The sequence below is a fragment of the Podarcis cretensis genome, assembly GCF_951804945.1.
Source record: "Podarcis cretensis genome assembly, chromosome: 16".
Classification (NCBI taxonomy): Eukaryota; Metazoa; Chordata; class Lepidosauria; order Squamata; family Lacertidae; genus Podarcis; species Podarcis cretensis.
In genome coordinates, this window is record NC_137186.1 from 25,894,201 (window position 1) to 25,903,694 (window position 9,494).

Consider the following 9,494-nt stretch of genomic DNA (forward strand, 5'->3'; position numbering starts at 1 on the left):
GTGGTTCTAGTCCTCATTAAGAAGTGTACATTCTAAGGAGCTCTGTTGTTCAGCTTCTGTCTCTACAGTACTTGACTGTCATATGGGTTAGCTGTTGTTTTTCAGCAAAGAAAGGTTCAAGAACCAATTGTTGCCTGGAACAGCATGGAGGTTTTGCCAAAAATTGTCTTGTAGTTCCTCGGACTTGTTTCCCTCTAAATCTCCAGCACCCTTTAATTCTGGTTTAGTGTGTTGGGTTTGCCTATGGGGAAATCTCTGCTCCAATCCTTGCTTGGTTCTGTGGCCTGTAAGGTATGTGCTGGGCAGCAATTCAGTATTTCTTTTCCCCACCCTAGCCTACCTTTCAGGGTTGTTGTGAGGAAAAATGGTGCTCTTAGTCTCTCTGTGCTCTGAAAACAGGCTTTCTATAACCTTCCGTGTTCTGCGGGTCAAAGATTTGGTCGGGTAGTTTTAAAGCATTACCTCAGCTCAACAAAAAACTTTAATCATCAACCAATCTGATACTTATGTTAGCTCCGAAAGTAAATAGTTACAACTCTTTAGTGTGGAAACAATGAAATTGCCTTTTAAAAATGTAGCTGTTAATCTAAGCGTTATTATGACTCAATTTATAATGTGCCAACAATTTTGTGCAAAGTTTAAAAAGCAAGACAGTATATTAATTTAATCTACCTTATTAAACAATGTTAGAGAAGATATAAATGAGAACGCTTTCCCTCTTGGCTCAAAAGCCCAGATCTGCCTGCAGTTGCAAAATTAATAAGAAAGGAGAAGAGGAAAATTAAACTGAAATAACACATAGCTGTGTCTATTAAAAAAGCAAAAAGCCAATTTTTAAAGCTGCAAGCCAGTTCCTTCAAAGCAGCTTCGTGGAATATTTTTACAATATTTGACAATTAGCCCTACCTGTTCTCAGTCGCAGTTCCCTTGGGGTGACCCGGGAGGCGAGTTCAAGAGCTGCCCTCCTTTAACCCACGGATAACATTGTTTACTACATTTAGATCTCGCCTTTCCGCCAGTGAGCTCAAGGTGGTGTCTACCTGGTTCTAAAAAAGACTTGGTTAAAAGTGCACCGTCAGAAATTACTTTTCAGCAAATATTTTTGTTCACAGGTTTTCAAAATATGCAGGGAACAAAGGTTTAAGCAGATTCACAGTACAACTGTTGCAGTAGTGGACAACGTGAAGTCAAGGATGTTACAGTTTTGCAGTGGAAATGATTTATTTGTTGTAAAATAACAGCCGAACAACATTGTTATTGATCCGTGCGGGTTTTTTATTTTATTTTTTGCTATCCAGCTCGATGATGAAATTGCGGAGGGTTAGAATTCCCCTGCCCCACTGGGACCCCTGTCTTTTTGTTGGTGGGGGGCTTGTTATTTTGATCCTGCTCTCTGAACTTTTGGAGACTGGAGGCTGGTCTTATTTCTTCACTCAGGCTAAGAGGGGATTAGCCCATATAAGGAGAAAACTATGCTCTTCTCTATTTTTCCCTTTCTCCCTCTCTCTCCTCTCCTGCCCTTCAGCCAGGTTTCCTCCCCTCCCCACCTCTCTGCCCCGTCTTTACCCATCCTGTGCTTGCATTCCTCTGCCCCACTGCCGCCTCCATCCATGCCCCCCTCCAAATACCAGCAAGATTCCCCCTATAACTTTTTTCCCCTGCCAATGCATTCCTGAGGGCTGGGCACGGAGGGGATTGTGTGTGCTCCAGCAAAGGGTGGGTGGAAAAAAGGAAAAGGGCTGGTGCGCAGCTGCAGTCCTCGGCAGATTCGGGATGATTGGTACATCTGGCACAGCATCGCTGACTCTGACCGGCAGCAGCAGCATCAGCTCTCCAGGGTGTCAGGCAGGGGATGTTCCTAGCCCTACCTAGAAATGCCATTGGGAATGGAACCAGGGATCCTTCTATATGCTAAGCAGATATTCGGCTATCTGTTGGCCCATCTAGCTCAGTGTTGTCAGCACTGATTGGCAGCAGATACTCGAAGTTGCCAGGGATTTAACCCGGGACTTTATGCATGTAAGACAGACAGATGCTCTACACTAAAAAGCCGTGCCCCTTTACTGGTTCAGACCATTGGTCCATCTAGCTCAGCACTGTCAACACGGACTGGCAGCATCTATGCAGGACTTCAAGCAAGGGCCCTACCTGGACTTGCTAGGGATCAAAACTGGGACTGTCTACATTATTATTATGCAAAGCAGATGCTCTGGCACTGAACCACAGCCCTTCTCTCTCCTCCCTACCTAGCCAGGTAACAAGGCCAACCCCCAAGGGGTGGGGAGAGAACAGCTTATGCCCCTTTTCAGCCAGGTGGGGCGGAAGATAAGGAGTTCTGAGTCTTTACCTCAGATCCATCTCCTCCCTCCCTCCACCTTGCTTGGGGCTCACCTGTTCACCGAGCTAGTTGGCGAAGGGAAGGCCAACTGGCACACCTGCACAATCTGCCTCCCGGATCCTGCTTGCCACTGCCTTGGCTGGCACAGGGCAAGGTGCTGGCTGGGTGCCACCCTCCTCGGGTTGGCTGGTTTGAATGCCTCTTTTGTCTCCTGTTCACCTTGAATCAAGGGCTCCAGGTTGCGGCCGCCCCTTTGGGTGGGGAGGAGGAAATGTGGGGTGTGGCAGGCTGCCTTTGCTTCTGGGGGGTGTCTCCCTGCAGATGGGAATGAGGGTGGGTTAAGTTCCTGAAACACTTCCCCTCCCCCTCCCCGTACCTCTAGTGGGGTGGATTATAGCATTTTTGTAGGGTTTGGGCTTTTTCTTCTATTCCAGGAGGGGGTGAATGGTTAAATCATCAATATGTTAAATGATTTTTTTAAATAAAAAAAATATTGTTTTAATATAAGACCGAGAGACAGGGACTGGCTCAAGGTCATTCAGAGGGTTTCGTGGCTGAGTGGGGGATTCGAATCCTGGTCTTCCAAGTACTATCCCTGTGCTCTTAAGTGGGGGGGGGGGCTCCACACTGGCCCTATAGGTTTCATCAGTTTCAGCGGGGTGTTTTCTCTAATCCATGGGTAGGCAAACTAAGGCCCGGGGGCTGAAGCTGGCCCAATCACCTTCTAAATCTGCAGCGTGTTTTTACATAAGTAGAATGTGTCCTTTTATTTAAACTGCATCTCTGGATTATTTGTGGGGCATAGGAATTCGTTCATTCCCCCCCCCCAAATAAATATAGTTCGGCCCCCCACAAGGTCTGAGGGACAGTGGACTGGCCCCCTGCTGAAAAAGTTTGCTGACCCCTTCTCTAATCAGAGGTTTTCAACCTTTTTGGGTCCACAGCCCCCTGGACCAATTGCATTCTTTTTGCGGCACTCCTGTGGGGCTCAGGAGCCCAGTTGTGTCACCCCTTGCCTACAGAGCTGGCAGCCCCTCACCCTTTTTCAAACACCCTCCCTTGTGTGTTCCCCCTTCCTCCTCTCCCCTCTCCTTGGGAGTCCTCTGGGCAGCTACAGCTGCCACCCCTGGTCTCTGAGCTTCCTCCCCTGCCCCAAAGAGGGGTGTCTCCTCACAATGCCCCATGGGGGCCTGAGAAGCACCCCATGGCCAGGCCCAGAGGCACCATTCACCTGGGGAGCTTGTAGACAGGGCTGCTGTAACAAACAGCTGTGCAAGCCTTTGGGAGGCAGATAAACAAGAAGGAAAGAGGGACTGAGGCCAGTGTGGCCTGCGGCACCCCTGACCAACATTCAAGGCACCCCAGGGTGCCACAGGACACTGGTTGAAACCTGATATAGAAAAAATAGGGGTGGTTGGCTTTTGCTGCCCAACTCCCCAAGGGACTGACTCCCCTAAGTCCATGATCCGTCAGAGATGGATGGATGGAGGCAGGAGGCAGTGAAAGCAAGGCAGATCTTTATTTTTCTGTTGCAACAGAGCTCCCTCCCCTCCAAGCAAGGAGACAAGAAACACCCAGAGCCCAGAAGAAACATCTCTTTTAAGCGTTTGCATTTTGGGGTGGAGAAGAAGGACATCCTCTCTACAGCCTGAAATTACATCTCACATAAAGTGGGGTTGCTGTGGCTCAGGCAGGCCAAGCACGTTTTACATAGTTCCAGACAGTTTACACAAAACATCAGCATTTGATAAGACAATCAGGATGCCAGCAGACATCCCTCAATGCAGAGCATCTGGGCAAACAATGACAATACAAAGGAGGTTCATAGATATAGGAGAGGAATCCCTTCAGGAACTTCTCCTGATTGCTATCTGCCTACCTGTTCTCAGGCAAAGAGGACTAAGGAGGCAGAGGAAATATTTAGAGTCTTTAAGAGAGCCAAGATGGCTTTTCATAGAATCATAGAATCATAGGATTGCTCTCCTGTGCTATTTTAGACATGTGGCTTTTATACTTATGTATGTGTCTTTACCTTGTGTAATTATCAACATTTATTCTATACTGTCGTACCTCAGCTCCCGAACGCCTTGGGAGTCAGTCAAAAACCCGGAAGTGAGTGTTCTTCCGAAAGAACATTCGAAAACCACGGTTTCCAATTGGCTGCAGGAGCTTCCTGCAGCCAATCGGAAGCTGCGCTTTGGAAGTCGAACGTTTTGGAAGTCGAACAGACCTCTGGAATGGATTCTGTTAGACCTCCGAGGTACAGTGGTTCCTCTAGATGTGAACGGGATCCGTTCTGGAGCCCCGTTTGCATCTAGAAGCAAACATAACCCGTGTCCGTGCGCATGCGCGGGTCACGTTTCGACGTTTCTGCATGTGTGTTATGTCATTTTGAGCGTCTGCGCATGCACAAGCGGTGAAACCCGGAAGTAATGCTCTCCGTTACTTCTGGGTTGCTGCGAAGCGCAAATTGAACGCGCTCATCCCAAAGCACATTCAACCCGAGGTATGACTGTACGACTTTATTTGAGACCTTAGAATTCCTATAACAAAACCGAGTAAAACTTAGTTCAAAATCACTCACAGGTCACTAATCTCTCTCTCCTGCTGTTGTCCAGGAGAGCTAAGTGGAACCTCCAGGGTGAGGGCAGTGTACCAGAGTCTGGGAACGTACCATTCTCAAAAGGAGGGGTGGCTGGCTTCCTCCCCCTGCACCCTATCCTTCTGGAGCTCCTGCCTGTGTGGGATGCAAATCTTGTTCCCAGGATGCTCAGCTACCTCCAGCCTCTGTGAGTCCGAGTCCAGGAATGCCTGCTTGTAGTGGGAGAAGGAAGTGGGTGGGAATCCCTTTGGAATTCCAGCCTGGCTAATTCGAGTTGATGAATTAAGCACCACTCACCACTCACTGAGGCCTGGCTTTGTTTAGCAAAAGGGCAGTGGTGGCAAATGGTCACAGTCTTGTACCTGGATCACACCAATACACACTCTCCAGCTGTAACTGCCCATCTTTGGACTCCCCTTCTCCTTCATTTTGGGGGTGCATGTTTTACTACCCCCTCCACCCCCCTCAAAAAAAGCAAGCTGCAAAACTTGAAAAAGAAATATAAGGGAATTCTTTTCAAAGTCTCAAAGTCCCATAAGAACAGAGTTTTTTTGAGAAGAGGGCGGTGTGGGGAGAGAAACTCAGTTGTGCTTTCTTTTTCTTTTACGAGGTTCTCCCAGAACTGGTACAAAGGGCAAAAAATGATTTGTGAATGCTTAAAAACAAAAGGAAACTTAAACTCAGAGCTTGAATGCAGTAAAAGTTTGGGAAAAAGTTTTCCCCACTCACTTTTTACGTACAGTGGTACCTCGGGTTACATACGCTTCAGGTTACAGACTCTGCTAACCCAGAAATAGGTACCTCAGGTTAAGAACTTTGCTTCAGGATGAGAACAGAAATCGTGCTCTGGTGGCACGGCAGCAGCAGCAGGAGGCCCCATTAGCTAAAGTGGTGCTTCAGGTTAAGAACAGTTTCAGGTTAAGTACGGACCTCCCGAACGAATTAAGTACTTCACCCGAGATACCACTGTACTTCTTATTCCAGTATGAAATTGTGTTTGCCTTTCAGGGTTGATGCGAAATATAAAAAAAAATGTTAACTCTGTGCACACCATATGTTTAAAGCACATGGCTTTTCCCCTATGAAAAACAATCCTGGGAACTGTAGTTTACCCTGTCACAGCACCATAGTTCCTGGCACCCTTCATAAACTAAGTTCTCGGGATTCTTTTTTTTTTTTTTTTTTTTGCAGGGGATTCCCCAAGTCCCACTGCAGGGCAAATGGAGGGCAGGTGGTGGTTTTAGCTAGGGTGTAGGAAGAGGGTGGGACGCAGGTGGCGCTGTGGGTTAAAGCCTCAGCACCTAGGACTTGCCGATCGAAAGGTCGGCGGTTCGAATCCCTGCGGCGGGGTGCGCTCCCGCTGCTCGGTCCCAGCGCCTGCCAACCTAGCAGTTCGAAAGCACCTCCGGGTGCAAGTAGATAAATAGGGACCGCTTACCAGCGGGAAGGTAAACGGCGTTTCCGTGTGCGGCTCTGGCTCGCCAGAGCAGCGATGTCACGCTGGCCACGTGACCCGGAAGTGTCTCCGGACAGCGCTGGCCCCTGGCCTCTTAAGTGAGATGGGCGCACAACCCCAGGGTCTGTCAAGACTGGCCCGTATGGGCAGGGGTACCTTTACCTTTACCTAGGAAGAGGGTTATAGCTGGTGGGAGTTGTCTAATAGATACACAGCTAGAGAGGTCTGGTTTGAAGCTTGCTCTGGCTTTGTCTACCTTCCAGGGCTGTTAGGAGGATAAAAGGGGACCACCCCATGCTCCTTGGAGGAAGAGCAACATACAGATGTGGAATGCTATTTCATTTTTGAAAAACTACTACATTATAAGGTCTAGCGAGGTTAAAGGTAAAGGGACCCCTGACCATTAGGTCCAGTCGTGGCCGAATCTGGGGTTGCGGCGCTCATCTCGCTTTACTGGCTGAGGGAGCCAGCGTACAACTTCCGGGTCATGTGGCCAGCATGACTAAGCTGCTTCTGGCGAACCAGAGTATTGTACGGAAACGCTGTTTACCTTCCTGCCGGAGTGGTACCTATTTATCTACTTGCACTTTTTGGCGTGCTTTCGAACTGCTAGGTTGGCAGGAGCAGGGACCGAGCAACGGGAGCTTACGCCGTCGCAGGGATTTGAACTGCCGACCTTCTGATCAGCAAGTCCTACCGAGCAACGGGACTGAGCAACGGGAGCTTACGCCGTCGCAGGGATTCAAACTGCCGACCTTCTGATCGGCAAGTCCTAGGCTCAGCGGTTTAACCCACAGCGCCACCCGCGTCCCATCTAGCGAGGTTACGTGTCTGCAGAAACCTGAGCCTGGGTTACACCTATCTATATCAGCCTGTAGGTGTAGGCCGCTGGTGTGCCTTTTTTCAATGGCCTAATTCCCCATCTAAAAGGACCCAAGTGTCCCCCAAGTTTATCAGCCTGTGATGAATGAGCACAGGCAGTGAAAGCAAGGCTGATGTTAAGAGTTCTGGTAACAATACATAAAGACAACAGAAAATTAAGAAATGCACATCTGGGTGAAAGGAAGGTCCCTTGTCTGAAAGCATCGAAGGCTTCTTGCGTCGGCTGCTCTGACATCTGGATTTTGCTTCTCAAGGCACTGCTCCCTGTTGCTCTCCCCGCCTGGTCTGGGAAAACAGCAGCATCTTGGCCCTGCAGAGTCCTGCTTGCCTCCAGCTGCCTCTCCACCTAGCTAACTCCCTGCTTTAAATTGAGGCCCTGTTTTTCTAGGCCGGCCGCTCGTAACCGTTAATTTCCTGCCCGGCAGGGGAGCGTGAGCTGGGGCCGCAGCATGTCCTGTTCTTCCCAGGGCGCAGGGCAGCCCAGGACGCCGAATTCTCCCTGCGCGCTCCTCTTGGAATCCACTCTGCGGCTCCCAGCAACCTCTGGCCGCAGAGCGGGGCTGGCCTGTTAGCAAGGCCCGGAGGGCTGCCTCTGGCCTCCGCCCTCCCTGGGCTGCTTACGTGGCCTTGGGGTCTCTCTCTCTCTCTTTGTGTGTGCACATTTGACGACTGCCCTTCCTACCCCCCCCCAAGTTGCAATCGCTTCCCCCCCCCCACCCCTCAAAACCAAAACCTTTCCAAGCATTTCACATCCGTCTGTCTCGGACCCCTGGAAGCCAGGCAAGTCCGAAGTTTCTGCTTGTTTCGTTGGTCTGATGGGTAGGGGTGACGGTTGCGCAGCCTTCAAGCACTTGCGAAAGGTCCCAGGTAGGACTGGGAGAGCCTCCCTGCCGGAAATCCAGCAGAGCTGCTGCCAGTCAGTGTAGGCAGTACTGAGCTAGATGGGACAGTGGTCTGACTTGCTATAAGGCGCCTTCCAGTGTTCTCACTTGGGAAAGGGATGTAGCTCAGAGGTAGAGAGCATCTGCCTGGTATGCAGGGGATCTCCACATCGGCCTTGCTTCATAAAGCGCTGGAGAGCTGCTGCCAGCCAGTGCAGTCTGGCTTTGTAAAAGGCAGCTTTCTACCTTCCTAGGAAGGCTTTCCCCCCTGGAGTGTAGGAGGAGGGCAGTCGAGGCAAAGAACCACACACACTTGCGCTGGCTGGGAGAGTAGACCTGGCAGGGGCCGTGGTAGCGCCAACCAGCCCTTTCTCTCAATCCTCTTGTAGGTCTGCTCTCTCTTCAGAGGTAGACTGCTGCTGGACCTGCAGGTTCTACTGCCTAATAGTGGCTAAATGGTCCCTTCTCCATGCATTTGGTCTAATAGCCTTTTAAAGCCAGTGACCTTCACTCAGCACATCTTGTGACTGCAAATCCTGTAAATTAATGATGCATTGGGCAAAGATTGTTCCCCTCCTTTGCTCGCATATATAGAGGACTGATTGGGTGGCAAATCATGAGGGGTATGCCCCCCTCTTTTCCGAGTGGGCTGGAGAGACTTGGAGCAGGGAGCTCAACTCTTGGCTATTTTAAGGAGGCATCAAGGCTGTGCGGAGAGTTCTGAAGTGGGTCTGGTGTGCCCTGGATCTTTCCAGCTGCTGCAGCAGCTGTTTGTGACCTCTTGCCTTCAGCATCCAAGGGGAAATGCCGCGGTGGAGTCCCTCCCTAGTTGCTTGGCTTGGCACTGTCCTTCCCAGTCTAACTGTAGCTGTGCCAGTGGCCAGCCATGCGAGGGAGAATAGGGTGGAGAGAGAGAGAGAGAGAGAGCCCTAGTGGGTGATGGACAGATGTTTCCGCCATTGATTGCCCCACATGCCACATGAGCAGGAGCTGTTTGGCTAGGTTAGGTGGGCAAGATGAATCCCCAGTTCTTTCTGCACCAACAGGAAGACCCCAGCGCACGTCTTACAACACTCTGTTGCCTTGGGCTTCTGCCTCCCCACGCTGCCCCCCACAAAAGAGCACTTCTATGTGCAGTGGTTTAAAGCTTTTAAAAAACTTATTTATATTTTTTTTTTAAATTTATGCTTTTCAGGTTTATACATGTCACCAATTTTACAATCATTTTAACATTTCAAAACTTGACTTCCTTCCCCCTCTTTCTGCGGTTCCTTAAATTCATTTTTAATATCTTCTGCCTATCCAACTTTACTTAATCTGCTCACTTATTCCATC

The 9,494-nt window shown here is 49.7% G+C and overlaps 1 protein-coding gene across 7 annotated transcripts in view; it reads left to right on the forward strand.

Moving 5' to 3' along the window:
- Positions 1-9,494, forward strand: part of SMTN (smoothelin) — an 80,097-nt gene that overhangs the window by 12,122 nt on the left and 58,481 nt on the right. The window lies entirely within an intron of this gene.